Source organism: Hordeum vulgare, chromosome 2H (assembly GCF_904849725.1).
Source record: "Hordeum vulgare subsp. vulgare chromosome 2H, MorexV3_pseudomolecules_assembly, whole genome shotgun sequence".
Taxonomy (NCBI): domain Eukaryota; kingdom Viridiplantae; phylum Streptophyta; class Magnoliopsida; order Poales; family Poaceae; genus Hordeum; species Hordeum vulgare.
Genome location: NC_058519.1, coordinates 37,462,340 through 37,481,937, shown reverse-complemented (window position 1 = coordinate 37,481,937; position 19,598 = coordinate 37,462,340).

Genomic DNA, 19,598 nt, shown 5'->3' with positions numbered 1-19,598 from the left:
GCAAAAAGAGGAACCTCTTGATTATTCGACCAAGTAAAGCTTCTCCTAGATAAATCTAACTCTTTTAAGCCCCAATGATCAATAACAGAATTAAAATAGTGTCACAGCCCTAGAATAATTTGTTGCAATCATTTGCATCATCACCTTGCATCATGTTAATTTATTTTAATTTGAAACGGGGATGATCAAACCCTAGCACTTAATAAAATTCAAATAGTTCAACAAAAAATAATTTCAATGAACCCAAATGGTTTTAAAAAATGTTCACCCTCTCTAATAAATGTTGGCAACAACATACCAGGGGTGATCCACTTTTTATCAACCTTTTTGGATTTTTAAATAAACCAGCAAAGTTGCATAAAATGACAAATACCAGATTATAATTATTTTTTAATCCTTCAAAAATGCTGAAACATTTTGAGGAGGTTTGCAATATTCAAACTACACTCTAGAAAATGTATTGGTATTTTTGGAGCTAGGTTTAAGCCGTGGAAACATAACAAAACAAATGTCAGAACTATATAAAAAAAAGGAAAACTCTTACCTGGCGCCACCTTGCAGGCCCAGCCCACCAGGGCACCCTTGTATTCTACCTCTTGCTAGAAGGCAGAGGAGAAGCAGGGGACGGCACCATGGCCTCGCGCACGCCACCTGCGTGCCTGGTCGCCCTCCGTGTCGAGCTGGCGAGTGGATACACTCCAGGGAAGCCATCCCCATCTTCCCCCTCTCTCCTCACTCGTTTTCCCTCACCTTCTCCTGTGTGGTCATTGACGCCGTAGAGAGCTCACCGTCGACAACGCCCCTCCGGCCACAGAAGCGCCTCCCTAAGCTACCCATCCTCTCCGCCACGACGTGCCGCACCTTCCAGTCAACGGAATCGAGCCGCAGGCCCTCGCAGCATCGCCGCCATCGTCATTTCCCTCTCCGGCCACCAGAATTGGTCGTGACGATTCGCCGGCTAGAGGACGACCCCGACCTCCCCGTCACCGCAGATGGAACTGCCGTGAGTTCGCCGGCATTTCCCCACTCTTTTCCCTCACTCTCCCGCGCCGTAGCCGTTGCTCCACCATGGCCGAAACCCGCCGCCGGTTAGGATCGTCGTCGGCCACCATTCCGACGACCGCACACCCTTCCCTGTGCTCCATCGGATTCGCGCGAGCCTGGGCTTCATGTAGATGGCCTCGGCCGTCCGAATGGTCGCCGGATGGCGAAGTCCGTCGAGCCCCACCGTGTTTATTGCTGCCGGCGTTGAGCCACTGGTGGCCTTGACCCTGCTGGCCAAGATTGACCTCGAGAGGTCAATGACCGCCAAATGAGACACTGACGTGTGGACCCCACACGTCAGGTTTAACTCTGACCAGGTTAGTTAACCTGCTGATGCAATGATGACCTAATGCTGATGCAATAAATGATTTTATGGTTATAAATAAATCCAGAAAATATCCTAAACTTCTAAAAATCATATAAAATAAAATATAACTCCAAATTAAATAAATAATATATGAAAAATTATCAAAAAAATGCAAGGAATCTGTTTATGGCACTTTCATGCATGTTAGAACAACTTTTATCTTCTGTTTTGCACAAATCAAATTAATGCCATTTAAATATTCATATATGGAGTTTGAATTTGAACCTTTGGTTCAAACTAACTTCATTTAATCCTTATGCTAGATGCATTAGCTCAATCAACAACATTCTACCATGACATGATCATGCATCATAGTGTTGCATTTTCGTGAAGTACATATTATTCTTTTTGTGTTTGTCGGTATTGTTCCCTCTTGGTAGACAATGGTTCCCACAATGTGATCGTTGACATTGATGAAGACTCATTGCTATCTTCAGAACTGTCAGGCAAGCGAACCCCCTTGAGCATATTGATATAAACCCACTCTCTCGCTCCTGCTCTCTTTTACTGCATTAAGACAACCTCGATTCAACTTCTATATGTACTCGGTAGTTGAACCCATTCCTCTGCATGACCTATTTTTGCCACAGTAAATAGTTGAAACCACTTAGCATGAGTAGCAACTGCTTGAGCCTTGTTGTGCTTACTCATCCATGCTTGCTTACTATGCCCACTATGCTTAGAGTCGTGTCGGGTCTGATCCATCTGGACGATGAATCGGAATGGATGTGTTCATGTCCTACTATGTGAGAGTAAAGTGTGTGAATCTGATTTGGTAAAGGTAGCAATGAGAGGCCATGTAGGAGTACATGGTGGGTTGTCTCATTGGGACCATCCTTAAGGACTGAGTTTTGTGTATGTTATCCAAGATTAGATACTACCACGCATTGGGCCCGAAACCAATGGACCCTCTCGGCTTATTAATCGCCTAGATCTCTGTCGAGGAGTTGCAACTAGTTTCTGGTGTTTGTAGGAAAATTGTTGGCGGACGTGTTTAGCTCTACACGACGGGGTAGGCTTCAGTGCGGTAGATACACAGTGGCACGGTGTACCAAGTGGCACCCGGATGGTGGGCTTGGGAACCCTGCGCACATCGTTTGGGTCTGTAGAGGAAACCTCGGCCGGACTTCCTTGCGGGTTCAGTCTCAAATAGGCGATAAACCTAGACTAGGGTCTTGTGTGGTTAACGGTCGTGGCCGACACCCATGCTAGTGCTTCCGCTTGAAGGTTGCCGAGATGCATGACATGCATATGGTGCTAAGAGGTGAGAGCGTGTGTGAAGAAGTATACCCCTGCAGGGTGAATCAATCTGTTCGAATAGCCGCGTCCTCGGATATGGACTACTTGGGAACATTACGTGGTACATACACAAATTGAAATGGATACTCTAAAACATGCAAGATAAGTGTGAGTTCTATGGATGGCCTTCTCGTAGGGAGACGAGAGTGGATCCATAGTGGTGTATTAATTGGTGAATATGTGGACTTGTGTGCGCCATCCCACCTTAAAGAAAGTACTTGTAGTCGTAGTACAGATTAGCCAAGAGTCAAAGCTGGCTTGCTACAACTAAACTCCACAATCCCTTCATTGATACTGATGCATATGTAGATAGTTCTAATGTAAGTCTTGCTGAGTACCTTTGTACTCACGTTTGCTTAATTTATGTTTTTGTAGAGGAGACCTTAATCTCGTTAAAGGTTTCTACGCGATGTGCTCGATGTTGACCGGAATAGGTTGGGAATCCCAGACAGAGGTATGGTTCCTTTGGTAGGGTCATTGTAGCTTTTCAGGCTCCTCCAGCCACTTTTAGTAGATGTCTGTACCCAGACATGTTATGCTTCCGCTTGATGTTTGTATGACTTGAGTGTCGGGTCACGAGACCCCTGTTTGTAATATCATACTATGTTGACTCTTATGAGTTTTTAATAAAAGCTTGAGTCACAGAGTTATGTTGTGATGCCATGTTGTATCTACACATATCGTGCATATTGTGTGTATGTTATAAAATGCATTATATGTGTGGGATTCGACACCTAGTTGTGTGCCTTTAGTAGTACTCTTTACGGGGAAATGCCTCTTTGTGCTTCCACCGAGCATTGGTAGCTTGCTACTGCTCCGGACACATTGATTGACCGGCATGTATCCTTCTTTGTTGCTGTGCGTGTCCCTTTGGGGAAATGTCACGCGGTGTAATGGAGTCCTTGTAGCTTGCTACGACTCGTCTACACATGCTGATGACCGACACCTGCTTTGCTGGGTTATGTATGCCTACCCGTGTACGGATGTACCACTTTGGTTTACAACTAGTCATGTCGACCTGGGTTCTTTGTCGTTTGAATGCTAGCGACACATTCATATACGTGAGCCAAAAGACGCAAACGGTCCCGGCCAAGGTAAGGTGGTAGTCGTGGAGTTTACCATGCGTGAGGCCGCAAAGTGATGTGATGTGTTACACGATGGGTTCTTATGATTTAGGATCAGGGTCACGACAAATAGAAAGACAATTTATGAAGTTTTTTTAATTTGCTTCTATCGCTAGTTCTTCTAGTTAAGTTAAAATCACCCCCAAAACACAAGGCAGTTTATTGTAACCCTAAACCTGAGCTAGATCCACCAAGAACTCCTGCTTATCTCTCGCATGAGCACCACCACTGACATTGATCAGATTCCACGTGAATCCTGATCTTTTGTCCATAATCACCATTCTAGTCATGAATCTATCTGCAATACAAACATCTACCTCAAATAGATCCTCCTGAACCCCCATAAGCAGTCCCCCAGAAGCACCTTCCGAGGGCTGCCATAACCAAATACAAGTAAATTTACCACTTACTCGAGTGAGCCAAGAATCGTCAAAGTCTTTCTTTTTTGTTTGTTCCACACAAATAAATTCTAAACTATTCTCCAAGATAGATTCCTTTAGAAATATTCTTTTTACACGTTCACCCAGCCCTCTTGCATTCCAAAATAGACCCTTCATAAAAACGATTAATTATGTAACATTTGTTGCATTACATATAACCTTAGGCTTAACACTGAATTTTTGCGTGTAAGTTTGTCTACTTCTTGATTTATACAACGAAGATAACAACACTAATTCATTTCTAAGCCCCCCATCCGCCTCAACATTAGAATCCAAGTCGGATAATAAATTTCTAATATCACGTGGATCAAAACTTTCTAGTTTTAATTCTAAATACACATTTCTACCATTTTCTTTTCTCTTATTAGAAAAGAATAAATCACTTCTAGTTTTCTCTAAACTCTTGATTATAGAAATAGTATAATCTATTTCCTCATGAGTTTTTCCCAAACCAACACCAATACATGGTGTCATATGCGAAATGAAACCAGGCATTGTATTTTAAACTGTGGGAATATTAGTACCTAACAACGTTTCCAGATTTTCTTCTTGGCCATCTCAGTATCCTTATCCATAGTGTGCCCCTCATCTTTATTCTTATTCATATCACTCCTTCTAGCACCTTAATCAAGCGATGCCTTGTCTTTTGCTTTCGGAACTCTTGCTTCAGCCTCCTTCATTTTCTGCTTTGTGACTGCATCGGCATCACAAAAGTCTTGCATGGGGTATTGAAAATAGCCATCCACTTTGTCAGACAAGGATACATGCTTCTCATATACTTCTCTCCCAGGAGTGGTCTTCGCGTGAGTGGATCTAACGAGAGATGGGCTCTTGTTTTCCTTATCTTGCGCCAATAGTAGTTTCTCATTTTCCTCAGTAATTATCTCCCTCTCAACATTAGCATTGATTTCCTTAATTGTTTGAGTGCTAATTCCGAGCCTTCTGGCAAAGTGTTCTAGGTCTTGAGTGCAGTCAAAATCTTCTTCCTTTTGGTTGTCATGCACTTATGTGAAATCCTCTAACATAGCAGCGCTATTAGCAAAATCATCATTAACTTGCTCCAGACGAGAGAGAAATCTTTTAGCATCCCTTTTTTGTCAAGTAATTTTTGCCTCACCTTATTTTCAACAACCAAGTTCTTATCAAGCTCATATTGACTCAGAATCACAACCTCTGATGAATCTGTAGAGTTTCCTTTATCCGACGTTCCAGGTCCAGTATCATGCTTGGGAGACTTGTTACAACCCGTATCCTCTTTGTTATTTTGCTCTCTTGGCCTTTTTCTGTAGTGTTATGAGATTAGTCAGGCCCACTAGGATAGCTAACCAGAATATCACCCTCAATAGGACCACCTCCTCCACTATGTCTTCTAGCTCAAAGTATATGTTAAAGATAAAACCACTTTCATTCAGAGGAGCATAGGCAGGTATTTTTCTAGGATCCATAACTCCAATCTTAGCCCTAGAACTCCGCATTGCCTATAGATCTCCCTATCCAATTCGAAAACAGAACCAATGAGAGAACTGAGGGAGTCCCCAATTCGAGTACTTGGTTTGTCGATTACCCCTATCCGATACTCGGGGAGCTCGCCCGTGGACCACATCATCAGAGTTCGGGTAATCGACAAACCAGGTACTACGGAAGGAAAGCTCTCAATACTAGCGTGGACCCGAAGCTTGGAAGGATTAGGTCGGCTCATCTACCCCTTGGCGGTAGTCGATAACTTGTAAACCCTAGGGTCACTGGTGTCTATATAAACCAGAGGCCCTTCGTGTAGAGGAGATGAATCATCTAGGGTTTACCATATACGATCTCGAGGTAGATCTACTCTGTAATCATCTTCATCAATATAATCGAGCAGGACGTAGGGTATTACCTCCATAGGAGGGCCCGAACGTGGGTAAGACCATCATGTTCCCTTCTTCCTGCAACCCATCGATCCTAGGTCCATAGTTTGGTACCCCCTACCCAAGATCTATCGGTTTTGACACCAACATGGTACTTCCATTGAGAGTTCCACTGTGGGATTGCCAAAAGGTTCGATGGCACGCCTAGTGAATAGCGAGGAGATCTGTAACACGAACTTGTCCGTCCCCGCTCAAATCTTTGCGTTCGGAAGCATTGTTCTGCACGTCAACCTAGCCGGATGCCTTGGTTAGATCGGAAATTTTGCCCCTAGCCACAAAGTCAGGTTTGGGAGCCTAGAGTTCACAGCCGACCCCCAGGGAGACCTTGTGTTGACGGGGCTTTCTACTCCACTGAAGGAACACATGATCCTCGACGCTTCAACGTCCAAGACCGTGAACCCAATCGCCAGGACGAATCTCACCTCTTGTCTGGCCTCAAAGACCGATGTGCCAATCGTGTCCGAACTCGCACCAGCCGAACTCCCCCGAAAAGCGACTTCAAGCGCCATCCGGGGACCAGTGAGACACCTTGACTCCGAGCACACAAGCAACATAAGCTCCATCGAGATCCCAGTATTACATAAATTACTTGATCAGATCCAGGCTATGGGCATAACGGACAGCCATGGCACGATCTATGATCAGATCAGGATCAGGCCCAACGTCAGGAAAATTCATGTCCCGCCCATCACACATCATATCAACACTATGGAGTGCCCGGTTAGAGGATCCCTGCATCAGTTGCTGGAATTAAGAACACTGTGCGTCCCGGTCACTGGTCGTCCGGACCTGCCTAACAATCCTGGGCCAATGGTTAATCCCATTCACACTCTTGTTAAGGATGAGACGGTTGAAGCCCCAGCGGGAATCAAATTTTAATCCCACCCACCACCCAACTTGAGCGCCTCTCAGGAACAAAGTTTGGATTAAACCCCCATGCGGTCATTCAAAGGTAGGGGAGTCAGTGCACCACTTTTGTGCCAGGCTGCGTTGCGGCCTTAAGCCGGTTCATCTCTCGCCTCGGCGAGAAGGCCCTCCCACTCTACAGATTGCTGAAGAAGACCAATAACTTCAAATGGACCGAGGAGGCCACTATGGCCCTCGAGGAGATATAAAGGCTACTAGCTAGCAACCCCATCCCCGTCGCTCCTTACATAGGGGAACCAATGCTGTTATATATCGCAACCACCAATCAAGTGGTAAGTGTGGTCCTTGTCGTAGAACATGAGGCTGAGGGTCACCAATTACAGATACAACGACCTGTTTACTATGTTTCCGAGGTGCTCACTCCATGCAAAACCACATACCCGCACTACCAGAAGATCGCCTACATAGTATTCATGGCGTTGCGCAAGCTCAGACACTACTTTCAGGAGTGTGCTATCATGGTGATATCGGAAGTGCCCTTGAATGATATAATTAACAACAAGGATGCTACATGTTGGGAACGTTGCATGAGAAACAAAAAAATTCCTACGCACACGAAGAACTATCATGGTGATGTTCATCTATGGGAGGAGATTAGATCTACGTACCATTGTAGATCGCTAAGCGGGAAACGTTAAGAAACGCGGTTGATGTAGTGGTACAACTTCGTGATTCAAATCACCTCGTCCCACGATCCGTTCCGATCTAGCGCCGAACGGATGACACCTCCACGTTCAGCACACGTACAACTCGATGATGATCTCAGCCTTCTTGATCCAACAAGATTGACCGAGAAGTAGATCAATTCTCCGGCAACGTGACAGCGCGCCGGTGTTGGTGATGATCTATTCCTGCAGGGCTCCGCCCGAGCTCCGCAGAAATCTAATCTAGAGGAAGAACTACGAGGTGTAGGTTTGAGTTGCACGTGGCAAAAGTTGTGTCTCAAAAGCCCTAAACCTCTTGTATATATAGGAGGAGGTGAGAGGCAGCCTTGGGCAGCCTAGGCGCACCAAGGAAACCCTCCTTGGGTCGGCCGAAGTGGGAGGGAGGAGTCCTTCTCCAATCCCACTTGGATTAGGACTCCTTCCTTATTTTCCCACTTCTTTTGGTTTTTCCACTTTTTCCTCATGGGCTTTACTTGTATGACTTTTCAGCCCATTATACCTTATTGTACATCCAATAAACCCACGTGGACCCCTTGGGGCATGGTGGGCCCACCCAGTGGGCCCCTGGAACCCATTCGTCACTCCCGATACACTGCCGGTAAAGCCCGAAAACTTTCCGGAATCCAAACACCAACTTCCTATATATCAATCTTAGTTTACGGACCATTCCGGAAACCCTCGTGACGTCCGTGATCTCATCCGGGACTCCGAACAACCTTCGGTCACCAACACATGTAACTCAACTATACTAAAACATCATCAAACCTTAAGTGTGCATACCCTGCGGGTTCGAGAACTATGCAGACATGACTCGAGACACTTCTCGGTCAATATCCAATAGCGGGACCTGGATGCCCATATTGGACCCTACATATTCTACGAATATCTTATCGGTTGAACCTCTGTGCCAAGGATTCATATAATCCCGTATAACATTCCCTTTGTCCTTCGGTATGTTACTTGCCCGAGATTTGATCGTCGTTACCCCTATACATATTTCAATCTCGTTACCGGCAAGTCTCTTTACTCGTTCTGTAATACAAGATCCTGTGACTCACACTTGAGTCACATTGCTTGCAAGGCTTGTGTGTGATGTTTTATTACCGAGTGGGCCCCGAGATACCTCTCCGTCACACAGAGTGACAAATCCCAGTCTTGATCCATGCTAACTCAACGGACACCTTCGGAGATACCTGTAGAGCACCTTTATAGTCAGCCAGTTACGTTGTGACGTTTGATACACACAAGGTATTCCTCCGGTGTCAGTGAGTTACATGATCTCATGGTCATAGGAATGAATACTTGACACGCAGAAAACAATAGCAATAAAATGACACGATCACATGCTACATTCACAGTTTGGGTCTTGTCCATCACATGATTCTCCTAATGATGTGATCCCGTTATCAAGTGACAACACTTGTCTATGGTCAGGAAACCTTGACCATCTTTGATCAACGAGCTAGTCAACTAGAGGCTTACTAGGGACAGTGTTTTGTCTATGTATCCACACATGTATTTGTGTTTCCAATCAATACAATTATAGCATGGATAATAAATGATTATCATGAACAAAGAAATATAATAATAACTAATTTATCATTGCCTCTAGGGCATATTTCCAATAGTCTCCCACTTGCACTAGAGTCAATAATCTAGTTCACATCACCATGTGATTTTAACGAATCCAACACCCATACAGTTCTAGGGTTTGATCACTTCTTGCTTATGAGAGAGGTTTTAGTCAACGGGTCTGAACCTTTTAGATCCGTGTGAGCTTTAAAAATCTTTATGTCATCTTATAGATGTTGCTACTACGTGCTATTCGGAAATAATCCAAATATCTACTGTACTATACGAATTCGTTTCACTACTCAGAGTTATCCAGATTAGTGTCAAAGCTTGCATCGACATAACCCTTTACGACTAACTCTTTAATCACCTCCATAATGGTGAAAAAATTCTTAGTCGACTAGTTACTAAGGATAACTTTGACCGTTGTTTTAGTGATTCAATCATGGATCACCTTTTGTACCCCTTGACAGACTCATGGCAAGGCACACATCAGGTGCGGTACACAGCTTGGCATACTTTAGATCCTACGGCTAAGGCATAGGGGACGACCTTCATCCTTTCTCTTTCTTCTGCCGTGGTCGGGCTTTGAGTCCTACTCAAATTCACACCTTACAACACAGCCAAGAACTCCTTCTTTGCCGATCTATTTTGAACTCCTTCAAAAACTTGTCAAGGCATGCATTTCATTGAAAGTTCTATTAAGCGTTTTGATCTATCTCTATAGATCTTGATGCTCAATGTTCAAGTAGCTCTATCCAGGTTTTCCTTTGAAAAACTCCTTTCAAACAACCCTTTATGCTTCACAGAAATCCTACATTACTTCTGATCTACAATATGTCAACCACATATACTTATCAGAAATTCTATAGTGCTCCCACTCACTTCTTTGGAAATACAAGTTTCTCATAAACCTTGTACAAACCCAAAAGCTTTGATCATCTCATCAAAGCGTATATTCGAACTCCGAGATGCTCGCACCAGTCCATAGAAGGATTGTTGAAGCTTCCATACTTGTTAGCATCCTTAGGATTGACAAAAATTTCTACTTGTATCATATACAACCTTTCCTCAAGGAAACCGTCGAGGAAACAATGTTTTGACATCCTATGTGCAATATTTGACAAACAATGCAGCAATTGCTAACATAATTCCAACAGATTTTTAGCATCGCTACGAGTGAGAAAGTCTCGTCATAGTCAACTCTTTGAACTTGTCGGAAACATCTTTGCGATAAGTCGAGCTTTTCTTAATGGTGACTTTTCACTATCATCGGCTGTCTTCCCTTTAAAGATCCATATTTACTTAATATTCCTACAATCATCAAGTAGTTCTTCCAAAGTCTACACTTTTGTTTTCATACATGGATCCTCTCTCGGATTTCATGGCCTCCAGCCATTTGTCGGAATCCGGGCCCACCATCGCTTCTCCATAGCTCGTAGGTTCATTGTTGTTCAACAACATGACCTCCAAGACAAGGTTATCGTACCACTGTGTAGTAGTACGCGACCATGTCGACCTACGAGGTTTGTAGTAACTTGATCCGAAGCTTAATGATCACCATCATCAGTTTCCACTTCAATTGGTGTAGGCGCCACAGGAACAACTTCCTGCGCCCCGCTACACACTGGTTGAAGTGACGGTTCACTAACCTCATTAAGTTCCACCACCCTCCCACTCAATTCTTTCGAGTAAAACCTTTCCTCAAGAAAGGACCCATTTCTAGAAACAAACACTTCGCTTCCAGATCTAAGATAGGAGATGTACCCAATTGTTTTGGATATCCTATGAAGATGCATTTATCCGCTTTGGGTTCGAGCTTATCAAACTGAAACTTTTTCACATAAGCATCGCAGCCCCAAACTTTTAAGAAACGACAGCTTAGGTTTCTCCAAACCATAGTCTATACTGTGTCATCTCAACGGAAATACGTGCTGCCCTCTTTAAAGTGAATGCGGTTCTCTCTAATGCATAACCCATAAACGATAGTGGTAATTCGATAAGAGACATCATAGTATGCACCATATCAAATAGGGCGCGGCTACGACCTTCGGACACACCATCACACTATGGTTTTCTAGGTGGCATGAACTGCGAAACAATTTCCACATTGTCTTAATTGTGTACCAGAACTCGCAACTCAGATATTCATCTCTATGATCATATCGTATACAGTTTATCCTCTTGTCACGATGATCTTTACTCTGAAATAGCTTTGAACTTTTCAAAATTTCAGACTTGTGATTCATCAAGTAAATACCCCTGTAGCTACGCAAATCATCAGTGAAGTAAGAACATAAAGGTATCCACTGCGTACCTCATCACTCATTGGACTGCACACATAAAAAATGTATTGCATCCAACAAGTTACTTTATTGTTCCATGTGGTATGATTTTGCATGTCTCAAGTGATTCAAAATCAAGTGAGTCCAAACGATCCATCTGCATGGAGTTTCTTCATGCGTTTATACGAACAGGTATGGTTTGCATGTCTCAAACGTTTCAAAAATGAGTGAGTACAAAGATCCATCAGCATGGAGCTTCTTCATGCATTTTACACCAACATGACTCAAGCGGCAGTGCCACAAGTAAGTGGTACTATCATTATTACTTTGTATCTTTTAGCACCAATATTATGAACATGTGTAACACTACGATCGAGATTCAATAAACCATTGAAGGTAATTATTCAAGAAAATAGAATAACCATTATGCTCTTTAAATGAATAATCATATTGCAATAAACACGATCCAATCATGTTCATGCTCAACGCAAACACCAAATAACAATTATTTAGGTTTAACACCAATCCCGATGGTAGAGGGAGGGTGCGATGTTTGATCACATCAACCTTGGAAACACTTCCAACACTTATCATCACCTCGCCTTTAGCTAGTCTCCTTTTATTCCGTAGCTTTTATTTCGAGTTACTAATCACTTAGCAATCGAACCGGTATCTAATACCCTCGTGCTACTAGGAGTACTAGTAAAGTACACATCAATATCATGTATATCAAATATACTTATGTTGACTTCGTGATGACCCACAAGTGTAGGGGATCTACCATAGTCCTTTCGATAAGTAAGAGTGTCAAACCCAACGAGGAGCAGAAGGTACTGACAAGTGGTTTTCAGCAAGGTATTCTGTGCAAGCACTGAAATTATCGGTAACAGATAGTTGTGTGATAAGATGATTCGAAACGAGTAGCAAGTAACAATAGTAACAAAGGTGCAGCAAGATGGCCCAATCCCTTTTGTAGCAAGGGACAAGCCTGGACAAACTCTTATAAGAGGTGAAACACCCCCGAGGACACATGGGAATTTCTGTCAAGCTAGTTTTCATCATGTTCATATGATTCGCGTTCACTACTTTGATAGTTTGATATGTGGGTGGACCAGTGCTTGGGTGATGCCCTTACTTGGACAAACATCCCACTTATGATTAACCCCTCTCGCAAGCATCCACAACTACGAAAGAAGAACTAAGACAAAGTCTAACCATAACATTAAACTAGTGGATCCAAATCAGCCCCTTACGAAGCAACGCATGAACTAGGGTTTAAACTTCTGTCACTCTAGCAACTCATCATCTACTTATTACTTCCCAATGCCTTCCTCTAGGCCCAAATAATGGTGAAGTGTTATGTAGTCGACGTTCACATAGCACCACTAGAGGAGAAACAACATACAACGCATCAAAATATCGAACGAATACCAAATTCACATGACTACTTATAGCAAGACTTATCCCATGTCCTCAGGAACAAAAATGACTACTCACAAAGCATAATTATGTTCATGACCAGAGAGGTATTGAATAGCATGGAGGATATGAACATATGATCTTCCACCGAGTAACCCAACTAGCATCAACTGCAAAGAGTAATTAACACTACTAGCAACCTTACAAGCACCAATCGGAGTCGCGAGATGGAGATTGGTTACAAGACATGAACTAGGGTTTGGAGATGAGATGGTGCTGATGAAGATGTTGATGGTGATGAGTCCCCTCTGATGAGAGGAGTGTTGGTGATGACGATGGTGACGATTTCCCCCTCTGGGAGGGAAGTTTCCCCGGCAGGACGGCCCTGCCGGAGACCTAGATTGGTTCTGCTCAAGTTCCGCCTCGTGGCGGCGGCGACTCCTCCCGAAAGCCTCCTCCTGATTTTTTCTAGAATGAAACCCTCCTTATACAAAAATATGGGAGCCAGAGGGGTAACAGGGGGCCCACGAGCCACCTAGGCGCGACCACGGGGGTAGGCCGCGCCTGGTAGGCTTGTGGCCTCCTGGTGGCTCCCCTTTGGTACTTCTTCCGTCCAGTATTTCTTATAAAATCCAAAATAATTCCACGTTGATTTTCACATCTTTTGGAGTTGCTCAGAATAGGTATCTCAAACTTGCTCCTTTTTAGACCAGAATTCCAGCTGTCGACATTCTCCCTCTTCATGTAAACCTTATAAAATAAGACAGAAAAGGCATAAGTATTGTACGGTGAAGTGTAATAACAGCCCATAAAGCGATAAATATCAACATAAAAGCATGATGCAAAATGGATGTATCAACTCCCCCAAGCTTAGACCTCGCTTGTCCTCAAGCGGAAGCCGAGATCAATAAATATGCCCACGTGTTTAGAGATAGAGGTGTCGACAAAACAAGATACAGACATGTAGGCATCATGATCATAATTACAACAACAATATCGTCATATAATCTCTTATGCTAAAGTGACAATTCCTTCACAAAGTAAAGTATGGAACAATAACCTTATTGAGAATTAACAACCAATAGCCTTTAGTTATTTAAGCAATTGCAATTTATCATAACATCGGAAAGAGTCAAATAAGAGCTTGTAAAGCAAATCCACATACTCAATCATCCTTTCGTCTTCTACAATTGCTAAAACTCACGTGGTACTCATGAGATCAAAGTTTCAGTTGGACACAGAGAAAGATAGGGGCTTATAGTTTCGCCTCCCAACTACTTACCTCAAGGGTAATGTCAACAATAATAATTCATGGATACTTACTTCCAAGTTGACATATGAATATAGATCTTTCCCAAGCACATGACGTTAGCCAATATAAAGGCGAAATAAGGAATTGGTGTCGATCACCATGACTCTTTTAAGGACAAAAAGTAAAGGTACAGGATAGGCCCTTCGCAGAGGGAAACAGAGGTTGTCATGCGCTTTCGAGGTTTGGATGTGTGACCTCTTAGTGTGAAGGAACGTCACTTTATATTGCCTCCTGTGATAAAGAACTTTATTATGCAGTCTGTCGCTTTTATGTCTTCCTCATCACAGGTTCGTACAAATCTTATTTTCCACACACTAATAGATCATACAAATTTAGGGAGCAATTTTTATTGCTTGCACCGATGACAACTTACTTGAGGGATCTTCTTCAATCCATAGGTAGGTATGGTGGACTCTCATGGCAAAACTGGGTTGAAGGTTTATGGATGCACAAGTAGTATCTCTACTTAGTGCAGAAGTTTTGGATGATATGAGGTGGAAGCAATCGTCATATGCTAAGGGATCTCGAGTCATACAACATTGTTCGGAACCAAGCAAACATAATTCATTATGTTGTCTTCCTTGTCGAGCATCTACTTCTAAGCATGTAATAGTTTAGTGAGTGTTCACAATCATAGACGGTGTCAAAGATGATATATTTATATGTGAACCTCTCCTTCTTTATTACTTCCTATTAATTGCAACAATGACCAACGTCTACGTTTGTCCATCACAACAAGCTTTAATCAACATACTTTTTATATGTGAAGTCATCACTCCCCATAAGATCATTACATGATCTTTCATGTTTTTGTTCTTTTATTATTCTTTTCTTTAGATCATGGCATGAAGCAAGGCCCTCAACTAAAACACTCTTTATTATATGACTCACGAGCTCGAATACATTAGGGGTGACACAAAGCAAAACTGAAGTCTAGAACACTAAGAACTTTATTCTACTAGAGAAAGATAAAACCAAAAAGGATCGAACTAAGAAAAAGGTAAAGACAAAAGATGTGATGGTGATACGATACCGGGGCAACTCCCCCAAGCTGGGCACAAGCCAAGGGGATTGCCCATACCCGTGCTTAATTGTCTTCCTTCAAAGGATATGGTGGTGGAGTTGTTGCAGAGGTCTCGAACTTGTTTAATTTCCTCTTGAGCACAAAATTCTGCTCCTTCAGAACGTTAATTTCCTCTTCAAGCCTCAACACCCTTTGGCATAATTCTTGCTTACTCTCCTGCAAAAGACGGAAGGGATAAACAAAATCTTAGGCTTCTTCCTTGAGTCAGGGAGGCTCTACTTCTTGAACTCCACATGTGTGTCTCCAGGTTGGGGTAGAGGAGCCTCCCCTTCATCGGAACTTGTTCCTTCCTTCCTCTTGGAATCATAATATTCTTCCTCATCAATGGTCCAACTATAATGATCCAAGTCCCCATAGACCTTGGGGTTAGCAAGGTAATCGACCACATAGCTCTCCCCCTCTGAATCTAGAGAAGACATCTTGCCCTAAATCTGCGGCAAAAACGTGCTCGAAACGAAAACACGGGATATTTGCGTGATACGAGGGTCAGACCTCCCGGGAGAATATATAATGAATTTTTCCCGACCAAAAGGAGTACTCCGCAAGAAAACAGAGTCCGGGAGGCACACGAGGTGCCCACAAGCCACCCAGGCGCGGCCAGGGGGGTAGGCCGCGCCTGGCAGGATTGTCGCCTCCTCGTGCGCTTTCCGGACTACTTTAAATTTTTCTATTTTTGTAAAACTTCCAAAACGGAGAAAAATTGCTATTGGAAAAGTTTTGGAGTCGGTTTACTTACCGAATCACATACCTCTTCGGTTTTGGAGTATGATAGAGGCTGATAAATATCCCTTATGTACTCCTCCGGAGTTATGGTATTAATAATATTGCTCTCAACATTTATGGGAGTACCTGAGATATAATGCTTGATTCTTTGCCCATTTACCACTCTTGAAAAATTATCTTCCGCGTTGTTGATCTTGATGGCACCGGAACGATATACTTCATCAACAATGTAAGGACCTTAGCATTTAGAGAGAAGCTTGCCTGCAAAAAATCTTAAACGAGAATTATATAGCAAGACATAATCACCTACATTGCACTCACGTTTGTGTATCCTTTTATCATGCCACCTCTTAACTTTTTCTTTGAACAACTTGGCATTTTCATATGCCTGAGCTCTCCATTCATCAAGTGAGCTACTATCAAATAACCTCTTCTCACTATCAAGTTTGAAATCAAAGTTGAGCTCTTTGATTGCCCAATAAGCCTTATGCTCTAACTCAAGAGGTAAATGACATGCTTTACCATAAACCATTTTGTACGGAGACATGCCTATAGGATTCTTATAAGCAGTTCTATAAGCCCACAGTGCATCATCAAGCTTCTTAGACCAATTCTTTCTAGACCTATTAACAGTCTTTTGCAGAATTAGTTTAATCTCTCTATTACTTAGCTCTACTTGACCACTGGACTGAGGATGATAGGGAGATGCAATTCTATGGTTGACATCATACTTAGCAAGCGTTTTACAGAAAGTACCACGAATAAAATGTGAACCACCATCAGTCATTAGATATCTAGGGACTCCAAATCTAGGGAAAATAACTTCTTTAAGCATCCTAATATAGGTGTTGTGATCAGCACTACTAGTTGGGATAGCTTCTACCCGCTTAGTAACGTAATCAACAGCAACTAGGATATGAGTATACCCGTTGGACTTTGGAAAAGGTCCCATATAATCAAAACCCCAAACATCAAATGGTTCAATGACAAGTGAATAATTCATAGGCATTTCCTAACGTTTATTGATATTACCTATTCTTTGACATTCATCACAAGACAAGACAAACTTACGGGCATCCTTGAAGAGAGTAGGCCAATAGAAACCGGATTGCAATACCTTGTGTGCAGTTCTATCTCTCGCATGGTGTCCTCCGTAAGCCTCGGAGTGACACTTCTGTAGGATCTGTCCCTGTTCATGCTCAGGTACACAACGTATAATAACACCATCTACTCCTTCCTTATAAAGGTGAGGATCATCCCAAAAGTAATGTCTCAAATCAAAGAAGAATTTCTTCTTTTGTTGGTATGTGAAACTAGGTGGTATATATTTGGCAATGATATAATTTGCATAATTAGCATACAACGGTGTACTACGTGAAGCATTGATGATGTTCAATTGCTCATCAGGAAAGTTATCATCAATAGGTTGTTGGTCATCAAGAACGTTCTCCAATCTAGACAAGTTATCTGCTACGGGGTTCTCAGCACCCTTCCTATCAACAACATGCAAATCAAATTCTTGTAGCAAGAGAACCCATCTGATAAGTCTAGGTTTAGCATCTTTCTTTTCCATGAGATACTTAATAGCACATTATCAGTGTGAATAGTAACCTTGGAATCAACAATGTAAGATCTGAACTTTTCACATGCAAACACGACTGCTAAAAATTCATTTTCCGTAGTAGCATAGTTTCTTTGGGCACTGTCTAGAGTTTTACTAGCATAGTGAATAACATTCAACTTCTTATCAACTCTTTGTCCTAGGACATCACCCACAGCATAATCACTAGCATCACACATAATTTCAAAAGGTAGGTTCCAATCATGTGGTTGAACAATAGGTGAAGTTATCAAGGCCTTCTTAAGTATTTCAAAGGCTTGCTCACAATCATCATCAAAAACAAAAGGAATATCCTTTTGCAAGAGATTGGTAAGAGGCCTAGAAATATTCGAAAAGTCCTTAATAAACCTTCTATAGAAACCAGCATGACCAAGGAAACTTCTTATACCTTAATGTCTGTAGGGCATGGCATTTTCTCGATCACATCAACCTTAGCCTTATCGACTTCAATACCTCTTTCAGAAATTTTATGTCCTAAGCCGATGCCTTCATTAACCATAAAGTGGCACTTCTCCCAATTCAAGACAAGGTTGGTATCTTTACATCTCTGCAGAACTCGATCAAGGTTGCTGAGGCAATCATCAAAAGAAGACCCGTAAACAGAGAAGTCATCCATGAAAACCTCAACAATCTTTTCACAAAAGTCAGAGAATATAGCCATCATACATCTTTGAAAGGTAGCAGGTGCATTACATAAGCCAAAAGGCATACGTCTATAAGCAAAGGTACCGAAAGGGCAGGTAAAAGTGGTTTTCTCCTGATCATATTGTGCAACAGGTATTTGGGAGAAACCAGAATAACCATCTAGAAAGCAGAAGTGTGTGTGTTTGGACAATCTTTCTAGCATTTGGTCAATAAAAGGCAAGGGGTAATGATCTTTCCTGGTGGATTTATTCAATTTCCTAAAATAAATCACCATCCTATAGCCCGTAATAATCCTCTGTGGGATCAATTCATATTTATTATTAGGGACAACGATAATACCTCCCTTCTTAGGGACACAATGCATCAGACTTACCCAATCACTATGAGCAACATGATAGATAATACCTGCTTCCACGAGCTTTAGTATTTCTTTTCTTACTACCACTTTCATCTGAGCATTTAATCTCCGTTGATGATCGGCAACTGGTTTGGAATCAGGATCGGTTTTAATTTTGTGCTGGCATAGAGTGGGACTAATGCCCTTAAGATCATCAAGAGTATATCCAACAGCAGCACGGTGCTTCCTCAGAGTTTTCAATAATTTCTTTTCCTCATGCTCTGAGAGGCTAGCACTAATAATAACATGATATATCTCTTTTTCATCAAGATAAGCATACTTAAGAGTATCAGGTAACTGTTTAAGCTCGAACACAGGATCACCCTTTGGTGGGGGTGGATCTCCAAGCAGTTCAACAGTCAAATTATTCTTAAGGATAGGATGTTGTTCAAAGATAACTCCATCTATCTCATTCCTTTCATCCATATGCATTTCATTTTCATGCTCAAGCAAGTATTGCTCTAAAGGATCAGTAGGAGGCACAACAATAGAATCTAGGGCAATAATTTCATCCTTACTAGACAATTCTTTTTCATGAGGTTGTCTACCAAACTTGTGTTGGAATTATGCCCTAGAGGCAATAATAAATATAGTTATTATTATAATTCCTGTATCAAGATAATCGTTTATTATCCATGCTATAATTGTATTGAATGAAGACTTATATACATGTGTGGAGACATAGACAAAACACTGTCCCTAGCAAGCCTCTAGTTAGCTAACCAGTTGATCAATGATAGTCAGTGTCTTCTGATTATGAACAAGGT